General features: G+C 50.0%; 1 pseudogene; it reads left to right on the forward strand.

The window, feature by feature from the left end:
• Window positions 1–607: 607 nt before the first annotated feature.
• Window positions 608–3,991, forward strand: LOC113837491 (annotated as a pseudogene).
• Window positions 3,992–15,251: the final 11,260 nt, after the last annotated feature.

Genomic DNA, 15,251 nt, shown 5'->3' on the forward strand with positions numbered 1-15,251 from the left:
TACTGGCTGTGTTTCATTTTAGCCTGAAGATGAGACAGTGTCTCCACCCTTGAACTTGGCTACCAAGAATGTAGCAGGGAGTGTACAGTTTGCTGATTATTTAGGGGCTGGACAGGGCGGCCTGCACTTGAAGGTAGGGACTGTGTCTCTCTGGCTGTCCATCACATCTCCAGCAGAGCCCTCCCTGTGTGGGCTTTTTGTCTTAGGAGTTATTGTCTTAGGGTTTCTGTTGCTGAGATAAACACCATGATCGGAAGGCAAGTTATAGAGGAAAGGGTTTATCTGGCTTACACTTCAGCATTGCTGTTCATCGCTGAAGGAAGGCAACGACAGGAACTCAAACAGGGCAGGATCCCAGAGGCAGGAGCTGATCCCAGAGGCCATGGAGGGACACTGCTTACTGGCTTGTTTCTCCTGGCTTACTCAGCCCGCCTTCTTATAGAACCCAGGACCAGCAGCCCAGGGATGACATCACCCACACTGGGCTGGGCCCTCCCGCATTGATCACTAAATGACGAAATGCCTTACAGCTGGATCTCATGGAGGCATTTCCTCAGCTGAGGCTCCTTCTCTGATGACTCTAGCTTATGTCAAGTTGACACAAAACCACCCAGTACTGACCCCTTGCCAACTTGACACACAAATACATCCCTTCCTTTCTTATTCATCCCCAAGATCTTAAGTAACTTTACAAGTCCCACCATCTTTACAAATTCAAACACATTAAAATTTCACTTCCTTTAAAATAGCCGACCTCTTTAAAAATACAAAGTCTTTTCAAATTCAAGTCTCTCAACTGTGGGCTCCAGTATTTTCTTACTTCAAGGGGGGGTGGTGGAAATGGGCACAGTCACAGTCAAATCAAAACAAAATAAAAATCTAACCATCCATTATCTGGGATCCACTCATGATCTGGAAACCTGCAAAGGGCGTGGGTCACTTACTCGGCTCCATCCTTGTCAGCACAGGCAGCTCCTCTTGAGGCTCCAGCTGGCTCCACCCCGCTGCTGCTGCTCTTGATGGTCATCCCACTGTATTGGCATCTCCAAAATGCCAAGGTCCGTTGTTGCAACTGGGCTGCACTTTCACCAATAGCCCCTCATAGGCTCTCCTCATGGTGCCTCAACTTCTCTGCATGACTCCTTCAGTCCTGGGCCTTTAACTGCCATGGAGGCTGCATCTTTGCCAATGGCTTCTCGGGGCCTCTCACTGTGCCAAGCTGGTCTCTTCTTAATCACCACCAATTTCTTAGCTCCAGCAACCAGCATCAGGTATCCCAGCACAGAAAAGGTTTGCTTTAGTATTTCTGGTATCTTGTTAATCACAGCTGATTCTTCAGCCCCAGTTAACCAGAACTACAGGCTCTTACTTCAAAATAACAAATGGGACCCCCTTTCTCTTCAGAATCACCATGGCGGCTGGGACCCTGTATACATACATATCCTGAAAACTGGAGAGCCTTCAAGGCCCTCATCGCTGCTCAGTACAGCGGGGCTCAGGTCTGCGTGCTCTCCACACCACCCCACTTCTACTTTGGCCAAACTGGCCGCACCCCTGAATTTCTCAGAAAATTTCCTTCTGGCAAGGTTCCAGCATTTGAGGGTGATGAGGGATTCTCTGTGTGTGAGAGCAATGCCATCGCCTATTACGTAAGCAATGAGGACCTGTGTGGAAGTACTCCAGAGGCAGCAGCTCAGGCAGTGCAGTGGGTGAGCTTTGCTGACAGTGACGTCATTCCTCCAGGCAGCACCTGGGTGTTCCCTACCGTGGGCATCACGCGCCACAACAAACAGGCCACTGAAATTGCAAAAGAGCAGTGAGGCGAATCCTGGGGCCGCTGGACACTCATTTGAAGACCAGGACTTTTTTGGTGGGTGAGCGAGTGACCCTGGCTGAGATCACAGATGTCTGCACCCTTCTGTGGCTCTACAAACAGGTCTTAGAGCCTTCTTTTCCTCAGGCCTTCCCCAATACCAACCGATGGGTCCTTAACCTGTGTTAACCAGCCCCAGTTCAGGGCAGTCTAGCGGGAGGTGAAGCCGTGTGAGAAGATGGCCCAGTTTGATGCTAAGAAGTTTACAGAGAGCCAGCCTAAAAAAGAGACTCCAGCCAGGCGTTGGTGGCGCATGCCTTTATTCCCAGCACTAGGGAGGCAGAGGCAGGCGGATCTCTGTGAGTTCGAGGCCAGCCTGGTCTCCAGTGCGAGTGCCAGGATAGGCTCCAAAGCTACACAGAGAAACCCTGTCTCGAAAAACCAAAAAAAAAAAAAAAAAAAGGAGACTCCAAGGAAAGAAAAGGGTTCACGAGAAGAGAAACAGAAGCAGCCCCAGGCTGAAGAAAAAAGAAAGAAGAAAACAGAAAGAAGAAAAAAGGCAGCTGCCCCTGCTCCTGAGGAGGAGATGGAAGAGTGTGAGCAGGCACTCCCTTGCTGAGCCCAAGGCCAAGGACCGCTTTGCTCACCTGCCCAAGAGTACCTTCGCATTGGATGAATTTAAGCGGAAGTACTCCAATGAGGACACGCTGTCTGTGGCACTGCCATGTTTTGGGAGCACTTTGGTAAGGATGGCCTGTGGTATGCTGAGTACCGCTTCCCTGAAGAGCTCACCCAGACCTTCATGAGTTGCAACCTCATAACTGGGACATTCCAGCGATTGGACAAACTGAGGAAGAATGCCTTTGCTGGCGTCATCCTCTTTGGAACCAACAACAGCAGCTCCATTTCTGGTGTTTGGGTCTTCCGTGGCCAAGAGCTTGCCTTTCCTCTGAGTCCAGATTGGCAAGTGGACTACGAGTGAGATACATGGCGGAAACTGGATCCTGGTAGCGAGGAGACCCAGACCTTGGTTGGAGAGCACTTTTCCTGGGAGGGGGCCTTCCAGCTTGTGGGCAAAACCTTCAATCAAGGCAAAATCTTCAAGTGAACATGTCTTGCCATTGCCCAGCTGCCTGCACCTACTGGTAAAGGAAACTGAACATTGAAAAAAAAAAAAAACAAAAAACAAATGGTCCCATAAAGTCTTTAAATTTCCCTCTGAAGCTTCACAAACCAGGCCTCCATTGCACTGCTCTCAATATTCTTCCAGAACTGAGGTCTCAATGGCTTCTCTTGCCCAGGGTTCTAGCCCTCTGATGACTAGCTCGTGTCAAGTTGATTCACAAAACCACCCAGAACAGTTACTGGAGGAATTAAGGTTTCACGACCTAAATTGTTTGCTGTGACTAGCTCTTCTATTCTCTGTATTTTTGCATCATGTCTAGGCCCCTCCAGTGTCCTGGGTAATTTAGCTCTTATTTCATGCTGCTACCCAGCAAACTCAGAATTTGTAGACCCATCCATCTCAGAACCACAGAACAAAGCTGTTGACCAGGTAGGTACAAGGGTCAGGTGAGGGAAGCAGATGAATTCTGTTAAAGAAATGAAGGCTATTCCCTGTGGATGTATTCTTCAAGATTCTGCAATACGCCGAATAGAGGGTTGAACGCAGATGCCAAAGTTCTATGTACCAAAAACCAGAGTGTGACCTCATTTGGAAAAGTAGGTCTTTGCCATTGTAATTAAATTCTGTTGAGATGAGGTCATCTTATATTAGCTGGGTGATCCTGAATCCAGTGGCAAGAGTCTTAGGAGACATATGGGAAAAGGTGACGTGTACAAAGATGGGGCTAGAGTTTGGAGTGGTATGGCCGCAAACCAACAGATGCCTTTTAGAAGCTGACAGGCAACAGGCTGCATTCTTATGACTCTGGAAGGAAAGTTGACCCTGCCAACGTCTTGTCTCAGGCTTGTAGCCTCCAGAAACTGAGAGAATTCCTGTCTGATTTTATATCCTGAAGTCTGTGGTTGTTTGTCCCAGCGATTCTAGAAAGCTGACACACCCTAAAGAGCTTGTGCCATCTTCTAGTCCCTGCCGTGCAAGGAGCCCGCTTTTCTCCCCCCTTTTTTTATTTCTATTTTTTTGCATTTTTTATTAATTTAGTTTTTTACATTCCAATCCCAGTTTCCCCTCCCTCCTCTCCTCCTGCTGCCCCCACTCCCCCTCTCCTCCCATCTGCTCCACAGAGAGGGTGAGGCCTCCCCTAGGAAGTCTACTGTCTGCCCCACCATCTCGTTGAGGCAGGACCAAGGCACCTCCCCACCCCAACCCCCTGTGTCTAGGCTGGGCAAGGTGTCTCTCCATCTAGAATGGGCTCCACTAAGTCATTCTGTACATTAGTGTTAGGTCTTGGACCCACTAATATATTGTCCCAGTCACACCATTGTCAGCTATATTAAGGGAGCCTAGTTGGGTCTTATGCAGATTCCCCATTAGTCAGACCTGAGTCAGTGACCTCTCACCAGCTTGGGTCAGCTGATTCTGTGGGTTTCCCCACCATGGCCTTGACTCCTTTGTTCAAGTTCTTGAGGGGCCCTCTTTTCTTCCTTTCATCCCTGCTCATCTGATTTTTTTTCTCTTCAACCGAGCCACGCTCCAGCTCCACCCAGCACACCACGGGTTGGACAGCATTGCCTGAGGTTGTCTGTGCTTCTTTTCTTTGTTCGCTCAAGAACTTTGATTGAGAAGCTGACCTCGGGCTTCTTTCTGGATCCTAGTGTCAGCCTTCTGTGTCCTGGATCACGGGCAAAGGGCAGAGGGCACCTAGATCAGGCTCTCAGACTCTATCCATAGAAGCCATGCGCTAATGAAACCTCGACTCTTACTGTGTAGAAGCCGAGTAGAGCTGATCTGAACTGTGTGGCACAGATGGCTCACCAACGGCAATTACAGCAATGAGCCACTGCGCTCTCCCGGGTGAGGAAGATGGCTCCGAGAGAAAAGGGCTTGCTGTGTACGGATGAGGCTCTGAGTGTAGATCTCAGCATCCATGTGAAGAGCCGGGTGTGGTGGTGCACGCCCATGATGCCAGCTCTAGCGGGCAGAGACAGATGAATTCCTGGGGCTTACCTGGCCAGGCTGCCTAGCCAATGGGTGAAGCACCAGGTTCAGTGAGAGAGCCTGCTCAAATCAATCAAGTAGAGAATGGTAGGGACAATTTGTAGCCTCTACTTGTGCACACACAGGTTAGCACTTGCTAACATGTACATTTGTACATGTGTGCACATACATACATATTCTAATCTGGCTTCATTTCTGGGCCACCGCTGTAGAGGTTATCTTTGTAGCCTCAGATTTTTCAGGGGGGGGGCGATAAATAGCTCATCCGTCCCCCGCTTAGTTTGGTAACTGGGGAATAGGCACAGCTATTCAATGGCAAGCAAATACTAGTATCGTCATAGAGACACTGTCACTTAAGGGTGGGACTAGGTGGAGGTCCTAAAAAGTAACCTCAAACATTGAAAGCCTCCACTGGCCACTGGCACAGCTGGGTAAGGACAGTTGGTCGCTGCCTGCTTACAAGGGGGGAAACAGGGCAGCGGGGCAGCTTCTGGGGGGCCAGCTGTGTCACAGGGCTGCACACAGTTCCTTACCAATTACTAAATGTTTCTCTCAGGGAAGAAAAATTAGAGCTTTCTTATTTACCTTCCCATCCGGGGAAAGTGCTTCCTCTTCCCCAGAAATTCCCAGGATGAATACTAACTACTTCCTAAGGGGTTCTTTCTGTTACCACTCATAGGACAGAAAGTGCCTGTTGGGGGACGGGACCTAAGTAAGGTTTATATGTATTGATAGCGGTGACAGTCCCCCACGTCTCCATTTCTTACCACTCTAGAGATTCAGTTCCCGTTCCCGTGTGGGTAAGCCAGCAGGGTGGTGGCTGTGAAGAGGCAGAGAGTGTAGGGCTTAGCTCGCTGCAGGGATTCAGAGCCTTGGAGTCCCTTCATCTGCTGAGGACTCTTAGTCACTCTTAGTCTTCCAGGACCCAGGTCCCTCATTGCATCCTTTGCAGGTAAAGGTCGGGCTGAGGGAGGGAAAGGGAGCAGAGAAATGTGCGAGGATATCCTTAGTGGCCAGGCTGAGAGCAGCTCGCATCACTGCCCACACACCCACACGTCATCTGTTGGCCAGGGCCCCTCCCCGGGTCCCAGCCAACGCCAAAGAAACCCACAAATGTAATCTTGTGCACACAGGAGGAAAATCAAATGAAGGCTGGAGAAAAAGCCAAGCGCAGTGCCACATCACATCCCAGTGACCATGACCATTATGACAGGAGGCACAGTGCCTCCACGAACAGTCTTCATATATCTTGGCAAATATGTGGGCGCGTGTCTCGTTGGCTGCACCGTGGCTGGTTCCTAGGAGCTGGAGTGTAGCATTCAAGGCCTGAACATGTTCAGCTGCAGTAGCAACTATTGGAAACTCAAAACTCACAGATTTCCCAGGCCAGTGAGGCAGCTCAGGGTAGAAGTGCTCGTTATACAAGGTGGGAGAGAGAACCGACCTCCACAAGTTGTCCTTTGACTTCACACACGCACCAAGCCGTGTGTCTGCATGTTCGTATGGGCACCTAGATGCATGCACGTGCGCGCGCATGCGCGCACACACACACTAAATAAAATTGTTTGAAAAAAAGAAACTTGAGTCTGGAGAAATGATGCCGCAGTTTAGAGCACTTGTTGCTCTTTCAGAGGACCTGGGTTCAATTCCCAGCACCCACATGGTGGCTCACAAACATCTGTAACTCCAGTTCCAAGAGATCCAACACCAGCAGGCACCAAGCATGTATGTGGTACCCATATATTCATGCTGGCAAAACATTCGCCACATAAATCATTCTAAAAATAAAGCAGCAACTTAACAGGTTTCTAACTGAATAGGCTGACCCTGGTGGTGTGGTGAGAATGAGGAAGACGTTTGCCCTCTGGGGTGATGGGGGAGGTCCTTCTGTACATATCTTTCTCTTATTGGTTGATGAATAAAACACTGTTTGACCAATAAAGGCAGGAATAGAGGCAGGGCTAGGAGACGATGAGGATGCTGGGGAGGGGAAAAGACTCCATGGAGCTGAGGAAGGAGTAGCAGGTCCAGACCCTTCTCTGGGTAAGATAAGACCACGTGGAAATACGTAGATTAATAGGAATGGGTTAATAATTAATACAGAGCTGGCCAATAAGAAGCTCTAGCCATTGGCCAGCAGTTTCATAACTAATATAGCATCCGTGTGTTTATTTGGGGCTGAAGGGCGGTGGTGAAGGGAACAGCTCCCCATTTCAGCAGCCATAACAACCAAACACATGCTTGCCTGACTTTGTCTTGGTCACTAGAAAGTCAGATGCCTGCCTCGTGGCAAGGAACCAATCAGAAGTTAGCTGGTGGTGCTATGCTTTACGGCTCTGGGTGTGTTCTATGGACAAGTGCACAGCAATGACACACAGAGCATAGCAACCACCCTGGGAGGGCCTATGGGCCATAACAACCAGTTGACCAATCAACACAGGGCAAACCCTCCAAGCCTGGAGGCACACCAATCGTGAGCCTGTTCGTACCCCTAGACACGCCCCTTACGCTGCCCTATATAAGATCTCTATGATGCTTCAAGCTGTCTTTGCTAGCCATCTGCCATGGCGGGTGGATGAAAGACCCGAGCTAACTTGGGGTTGGTTAGCTCATTAAACAACTATAATAAAGCCTCATGCAGTTTGCATCAAGCTTTCAACTCCACCTGGTGATTGGGGTGGCCGAGGTCCTGGGCAGAGATCCTGGGGTCCTCAGGCAGAAAGCCTGAGCTTTCCGGGGGTCTTACAGTGGGACCTGGCAGGATAAGAAATGTCAGCAACACCGGGGCTTCCCGAGGCCCTCTCTCTGTCCTGTTTTCTCGCCCTGCTACCTGAGGCCCTGCTAGAAGCCTTGACTTCTTACATCCAAAAAAGTACCCACAACCTAAATTTTGGAACTGGAACCCCCCCCCCCCACACTTCCTTGTCTTCAGCCTTCCTGTCTTCTACTCCAGTGTCTTCCTGGTGGTCATCCTCTCCAGCGTGCAGCCTACACATTGGAGAACACGCCTCGTGCAAGGAAGCACACCGGGAGGCCTTGCAGACCCGAAAAGGCAAAGATGAATTTCCTTTAGGGATAGTGGTGGGGAGGGAAGCTGGGATCACTCGTGCATTAATGATTTTTGTGTCTGCCACACAGAGAAGGGGAGTTACAGAAAAGCCCTTGAAGACCATTAAGATGAAATACCTGAGGAGGACGGCTCCTTATTAATATTCAAACCCTCGGGGCTGTGATCAGAGGGAGGCAGGGCTGAAGTGAGGAGGCAGAGGGCTGTGGCAGGGAGGGCACTGGGGGAGGAGCCTGCTGCTGGGGCTGTTAGACCTCGGCAGGGAACCTGGCGTGACCCCTGGGCTGGGCCCTGCAGGTTCCTGCGGGTGGGTTAATGGTCAAGGTTCTAACTCCTCTGTAGCCTGGCCTTGATTAACGTGCATTTGGGGAGGTGCAGAGAGGCTCCAGCTTTCTCATCTCCCGAGAGAAAAACATAATCATTAATCAACATTACTGGGTCCCACTCAGACTAAGTGGCCTCTTGTGATTAAGAAGGGGCTCTTGAAAAAAAAAAAAAAAGCAGTCTTTTTAGCATTTTGATATTTTGAGCCTGTGCATTTGACAATGGATTTCTTGCTGGGGGGTTGGCGGTGGGAGGAGCTGTTGTCCAGGGTGGGTGCTCTCTCTCTCTCTCTCTCTCTCTCTCTCTCTCTCTCTCTCTCTCTCGTGTGTGTGTGTGTGTGTGTGTGTGTGTGTGTGTGTGTGTGTGTGTGTGTGTGTGAATACACTCACCTGAGAAACAATGACAGACGGAGGGCTGTGTGTGGGAGTGTACTTAGGCAGCCGGCCATGCTCCCCTCTCTAGCGAGCAGGGCTGGATTCCCACTGGGCGCCTTTCTCTGAGCAGGAGCTGCAGTCTGCTGGGAGTGAGGGCAGCCGAGGCGGCCCTTTCTTCTTTCTCAGTTATATACATTCTCCAACCCCAGGGTGCCAGAATCAGGGTACAATCCAGCCCCACTTCACAATGAGAAGGCCAGTGTGAGATTAGATCAGATATTGTGAAAACACCCTTCAACCGTCCTGAGAAACTTCACTCCCCACTCTTTACCAGGTGTCCATTTAGCCCTCGCCGCCAGTCACCCTGGAAGATGTCGTCTTTGGCCCTGGGTTGCTGGGGATACCAGGCTCGGAGGCAGCCAGTGACCTTGCTGAACCCAAGTCCCTGCCTTCTGTGAGCGTCGGCATAGCTTGGGGTACCTGGCAGGCTTTGCTAGAGCTGGTGCTGCCCTTGGCCAGCTTGATGACTTGATGACTTGATGACTTGATGACTTGATGACCTCTCTGAGTCTGAGCTTCTCAGCTTTCGAAAGAGAAGGATGAGCTCCCAGGGCCTCAGCTGATGGCGAGAAGTCAGCGAGCTAACGTTGCAAGGAACATGCTGTCCACAGCAAGCATCTGCCCCTGCCTCCTTCCTGTGCTCTTCAGGCCTGACACCAGTTCGATCCTCAGCAGGGCCTGTTAGGGTGGTGTTGCTACAAGTAGGGAAACAGAGGGTCAGAGGAGCAGGGAGCCTGCTCACCTGGCCAGGACCTGCTGCAGGGAAATAGCAGCCGTGTCACTCAGCTCCAGGCTCCCGTTGATGTGGCGACAGTAACAGAAGATGCCCTGTGCCCGGGGAATCATCATCCAGCATCAGAAACGGTTCCACGTGCTTTGAAGACAGCGTGGGGGACATAAGTTAAAAAACAAAACAAGGGCTGGAGAGATGGCTCAAAGGGTAAGAGCACTGGCTGCTCTTCCAGAGGTCCTGAGTTCAATTCCCAGCAACCACATGGTGGCTCACAGCCATCCGCTATGAGATCTGGTGCCCTCTTCTGGCATATAGGCAAACATGCAGACAGAACACTGTATATGTAATAAATAAATAAATCTTTAAAAAATTCTTTAAAAAATAAAACACAAGTTACAAAAAAAAAATCACCTCCTTGTCCTCATAAAAATTTGAGAAGCCTCAATTGTGCTTCTCCATGTGACGAACACACATTCCAGTGAGGACACGCGTGAGAATGCACACAGCAAGGTTACCTGTAATAAAGCCAGATGACAAGCAGCCCTTGTCGTCTAACAGTGCTGGAGTAGCTGGGTTCTTGTTTGCCACGCATGACATCCCGTACTCGAGGAGTCAGTGCTGCCACGCAAAGCAATACTGACAAATCTGAGACAAGAGAAGTGGAGGAAGATGAGGACAAACATTGCACGGCCCATTGCTGTGAACATACAAACATTGCACAGGCCATCGCTGTGAACATATGAACATTGCACAGGCCCATTGCTGTGAACATATGAACATTGCATGGCCATCGCTGTGAACATACAAACATTGCACGGGCCATCGCTGTGAACATACAAACATTGCACGGGCCATCGCTGTGAACATACAAACATTGCACGGGCCATCGCTGTGAACATACAAAAACATTGCACGGGCCCATTGCTGTGAACATATGAACATTGCATGGGTCCACACTGTGAACATACAAACATTGCACGGGCCATCGCTGTGAACATATGAACATTGCACAGGCCCATTGCTGTGAACATATGAACATTGCATGGGCCATCGCTGTGAACATACAAACATTGCACGGGCCATCGCTGTGAACATACAAACATTGCACGGGCCATCGCTGTGAACATACAAAAACATTGCACGGGCCCATTGCTGTGAACATATGAACATTGCACGGGTCCATTGCTGTGAACATATGAACATTGCACGGGCCATCGCTGTGAACATACAAAAACATTGCATGGGCCCATTGCTGTGAACATATGAACATTGCATGGGTCCACACTGTGAACATACAAACATTGCACGGGCCCATTGCTGTGAACATATGAACATTGCACGGGTCCATTGCTGTGAACATACGAACATTGCATGGGCCATCGCTGTGAACATACAAACATTGCACGGGCCATCGCTGTGAACATATGAACATTGCATGGGCCATCGCTGTGAACATACAAACATTGCACGGGCCATTGCTGTGAACATATGAACATTGCATGGGCCATCGCTGTGAACATATGAACATTGCATGGGCCATCGCTGTGAACATACAAACATTGCACGGGCCATCGCTGTGAACATACAAACATTGCACAGGCCATCGCTGTGAACATACGAACATTGCACAGGCCCATTGCTGTGAACATACGAACATTGCACAGGCCATCACTGTGAACATACGAACATTGCACGGGCCCGTTGCTGTGAACATACAAACATTGCACGGGCCATCGCTGTGAACATACAAACATTGCACGGGCCATCGCTGTGAACATACGAACATTGCACAGGCCCGTTGCTGTGAACATATGAACATTGCATGGGTCCACACTGTGAACATACAAACATTGCACGGGCCCATTGCTGTGAACATATGAACATTGCACGGGTCCATTGCTGTGAACATACGAACATTGCATGGGCCATCGCTGTGAACATACAAACATTGCACGGGCCATCGCTGTGAACATATAAACATTGCACAGGCCATCGCTGTGAACATACGAACATTGCACAGGCCCATTGCTGTGAACATACGAACATTGCACAGGCCCATTGCTGTGAACATACGAACATTGCACAGGCCCATTGCTGTGAACATACGAACATTGCACAGGCCATCGCTGTGAACATACGAACATTGCACGGGCCATTGCTGTGAACATACGAACATTGCATGGGCCATCGCTGTGAACATACAAACATTGCACGGGCCATTGCTGTGAACATATAAACATTGCACAGGCCATCGCTGTGAACATACGAACATTGCACAGGCCCATTGCTGTGAACATACGAACATTGCACAGGCCCATTGCTGTGAACATACGAACATTGCACAGGCCATCACTGTGAACATACGAACATTGCACGGGCCCGTTGCTGTGAACATACAAACATTGCACGGCCATTGCTGTGAACATATGAACATTGCACGGGCCATCGCTGTGAACATACAAACATTGCATGGGCCCGTTGCTGTGAACATATGAACATTGCACGGGCCCGTTGCTGTGAAATTCAAGGCTATGATGTCAGGAGTTAGCGATTAATAGTGCAGGACAGTTGCTGGACAGGTCAATGGGGACCCATCCAGGGCGACCAGTCTCTTTATTGGTTTGGGTGGTGACTCAGTTTATGACACTTGGCTGAACTGTGTATTCATGATTCGCATACTTTTCTGTGAGGCCATCCTTCCGTTTTGTTGTTTGAAAGATCGTTGGGTAACTAAGAGTCATTGGGAAAGCTGGAGGCTGTACTCCGGGAATAATACCAGCTCTGCTGCAGGACTGACTGGAGTGAACTACCACCACTCAAAGCGAATAAACTTTGTACCGCCCAGCGCTACTCCCTAGAGATGGCTCCCACACAGTGGGATGGGCTCGCCCACATCAATGAATGACGAAGGACGTGCTCCACAGACACGCTCACAGGCCAATGTGACGGAGGCCGTTCTTAGGCTGGGGCTCTTTCCCAGGTGTGTCAAGATGACGGCCAAGATCAGCTATCCCACCACCCCGGCATCAAGGCCTCTTTCAGCAAGAGCTCAGCCAATTCTGCCACCTTTTCAAAACGTGGACATTGACTGGTCCCTCTATTCCAATAGTTCCTATGTTGTGGAGTCAGTGCTCATTCTTAGCTGCAAGGGAGGCAGGAAAAGTAAGACCGCAACTCCTGTTTGGAAATAGAAGGCAGGAATTCTTCAAATGTAAGAGGGCTTTAAACCGCTACAACAGAGCCATAAAACATGGTAGAGGGCCACACTGCTGTGTTTATCCTAACAAGTACCCTCTGGGCGTGACCACCTTATTCTCTCATGGTCCTAATGGCGTAGTAGATGTCTTTTGGCGTCGACTTCCATACCTGCCCTTTGATGCATTTTTCCTCTACCACAAAGACTGTGAAGCTATATTTCTTTGACTTTCCTGTCAGCTGGATTTCTATAGATTTTTCTCTCTCTTTTGTAAACAAGGGGGCACAAGATCAAAAGTATAAGTCATTGTCCCCTGGCACTAGTGTCACTGGGTCTTAGGTGCATGGATCCTGGCTCATATTTCCATGTATACCCCTTAGTTTTCCCAATATGAATGCCCTGTAATCACCCACTTTATTTTGCTAACAAACAGGCACTCAACACACGGGCATCTCAGAGCCACGGGGTGGAGGTTTTACATAAGTGTATTTGTAAGGGCTTGGAGAACTGAGCTTTCCCCTCCATACAGAGAGCGGGGACCAAGCAGCCCCTGGATCACTACTAGGATGACTCATCTGTCACTGGACACGAGCAGTGACTACTCGCCTAGATTGCAGGATTGCAGGCTGGCACACTGAGCTTAGCAACGCTAGAGGCCTGGAGTATGTGGCGGAAGAACAAAGGAGCTATCAGAATGGCCACTTTAGTCAGGTAGCCTTGGACTCCCATCCTTTGCCTTCTTCCGGGGTACAGTCTAAGCACTCACGTGTCTCCCAGCCTTAGCTTCCTCACCTGTGTAGTTAATAGGCTAACACAGGGAGAGCCATGAGGAAGTGTGTGAGTGTTTGTGAACACCCTTTGCTTCCCATGCAGAAGGCGTTTTCAGACCACCGCAGAGTGGTGAAACCATAGCAGTGGCTCGCATGAGGGAGAAGGCTTGTTTGTTTGACTGGACATGCTCTCTAGGCCTGGTGTTGTGCTAGGTTCTGGGGGTACTGATAAAAGACAAGGCTGGGTAGGAGATGGCGGATGTGCTGAGGCTATTACGATCCTTTATGGCAGAGGCATACGGGGATGCAGACGAGGCCATGGCCCCTCAAAGAAGAGCTTCTCTGGACAGAAGTGAACACTGGAAATTTCTAGAAGCAGTTTCGAGGCTGAGCTCTGAAAGAGGAGTGAGTACAAAGCAGGAGAGAGAGAGAGAGAGAGAGAGGGAGAGAGAGAGAGAGAGAGAGAGAGAGAGAGAGAGAGAGAGAGAGAGAGAGAGAGAGAGAGAGAGAGCTTGGGCTGGGCTGGGCTGCCAGAGAGTACATTTGTCCCTATCAGTGTGGAGGACACATTCTCTGCCCCAGGAGAGAGGTGGCTGGCCTGGAGCCCAGCTGCAGGCTGATTTGCAGGCATCTAGTGCCAAGAGTGGCCATGCCACCTGCTCTTAAATCCAAGGCACGTAAGGCTCTGTGCCTTTGTCCAATGTTAACATGGGCCTAGAGGAGCAGCTTCCCCTGGGATGAGTGCTCTCCTGCCCTAGCCCTGTGCCCCGTGGCACACACAAAGATGCAGGCGGCAAACGGTTCCTGGCAGCGCCTCTCCACCCTCTTCTTGCCTTCTGGTCCTGGCACCTGTCACAATCTGATGTCCTCTCTCTCCTGGGTTTGCCAGGCTAGCGGGTGTCTGTTATGATTCACCACTTGGTGCCTTTTTGAGGAGACAAAAAAAAAAGATAATCTAAGGGATTCTCAGAAAGCTGTTTGCCCAGGGAGGAGTTAAAACCCCTCTGTGTGCTCAGGGAGGGCAGGTTGAAGTTAAATCTCTGAGGAAGCCAGAAGAGAAAATGCTAGGCTCCTATCAGCTCACGGGTGTCAAACCCTGTCCCCTGCCGCTTTTCTCCTTGGTTGTTTTTGTCTCTGACATCTGTCTGGCAGGCATCCCCTTCTGCAGGAACACACCTGTGACCACCGGTTTCACATTCGTTTCTGCTTTGGATCTGGCTGCAGTTGCGTTTAACATGTCTGCCCCCCCAACCCCCACCACAACAAGTCCAAGTTCAACAGCAATGAATGGTTCCCATGTGCTGGTCCCATGCCAGGGTCTGAATGGGCAGGGAGGGGCTGGACAAAGTCCTGGGATGGCAGACAATTTACTGAGGGGCAGCCTAATGAGGTTTCCCTCCCAACCGGTGGGAGGAAGGGCCCAGCATTTGTTCAGTTTCGTTTACCCAGAAATTACAGTGCTTGTCACAAAGCAAGTCCTCAGTAAGTAAATATTGACCAAATAGTTTTGCGCTGTGGTTGCTATTTCTCGAGAGTTTCCAAAAAAAGAAATGCAACAGCACTCAGAAAGTGACTCAGCAGTGAGGCTTTGCCAGCTGTGTGCCCCTCCCGGGACGCTCCCATTTCCCATAGGTCCAGGCACTGCAGAACAGGACATGGAGTTGTGGGAAGGAGAAGTGAGGGCTAGGGGACTTCCTCTAGTCCAGGGAATAGGAGTGTCCTTTGGAATAGCTTAGCATGGAAGACATTATGTTCCCACCTTGTGGACACTGGCCAGGTGACAACCACTTATC

The sequence above is a fragment of the Cricetulus griseus genome, chromosome 10, assembly GCF_003668045.3.
Source record: "Cricetulus griseus strain 17A/GY chromosome 10, alternate assembly CriGri-PICRH-1.0, whole genome shotgun sequence".
Lineage (NCBI taxonomy): Eukaryota > Metazoa > Chordata > Mammalia > Rodentia > Cricetidae > Cricetulus > Cricetulus griseus.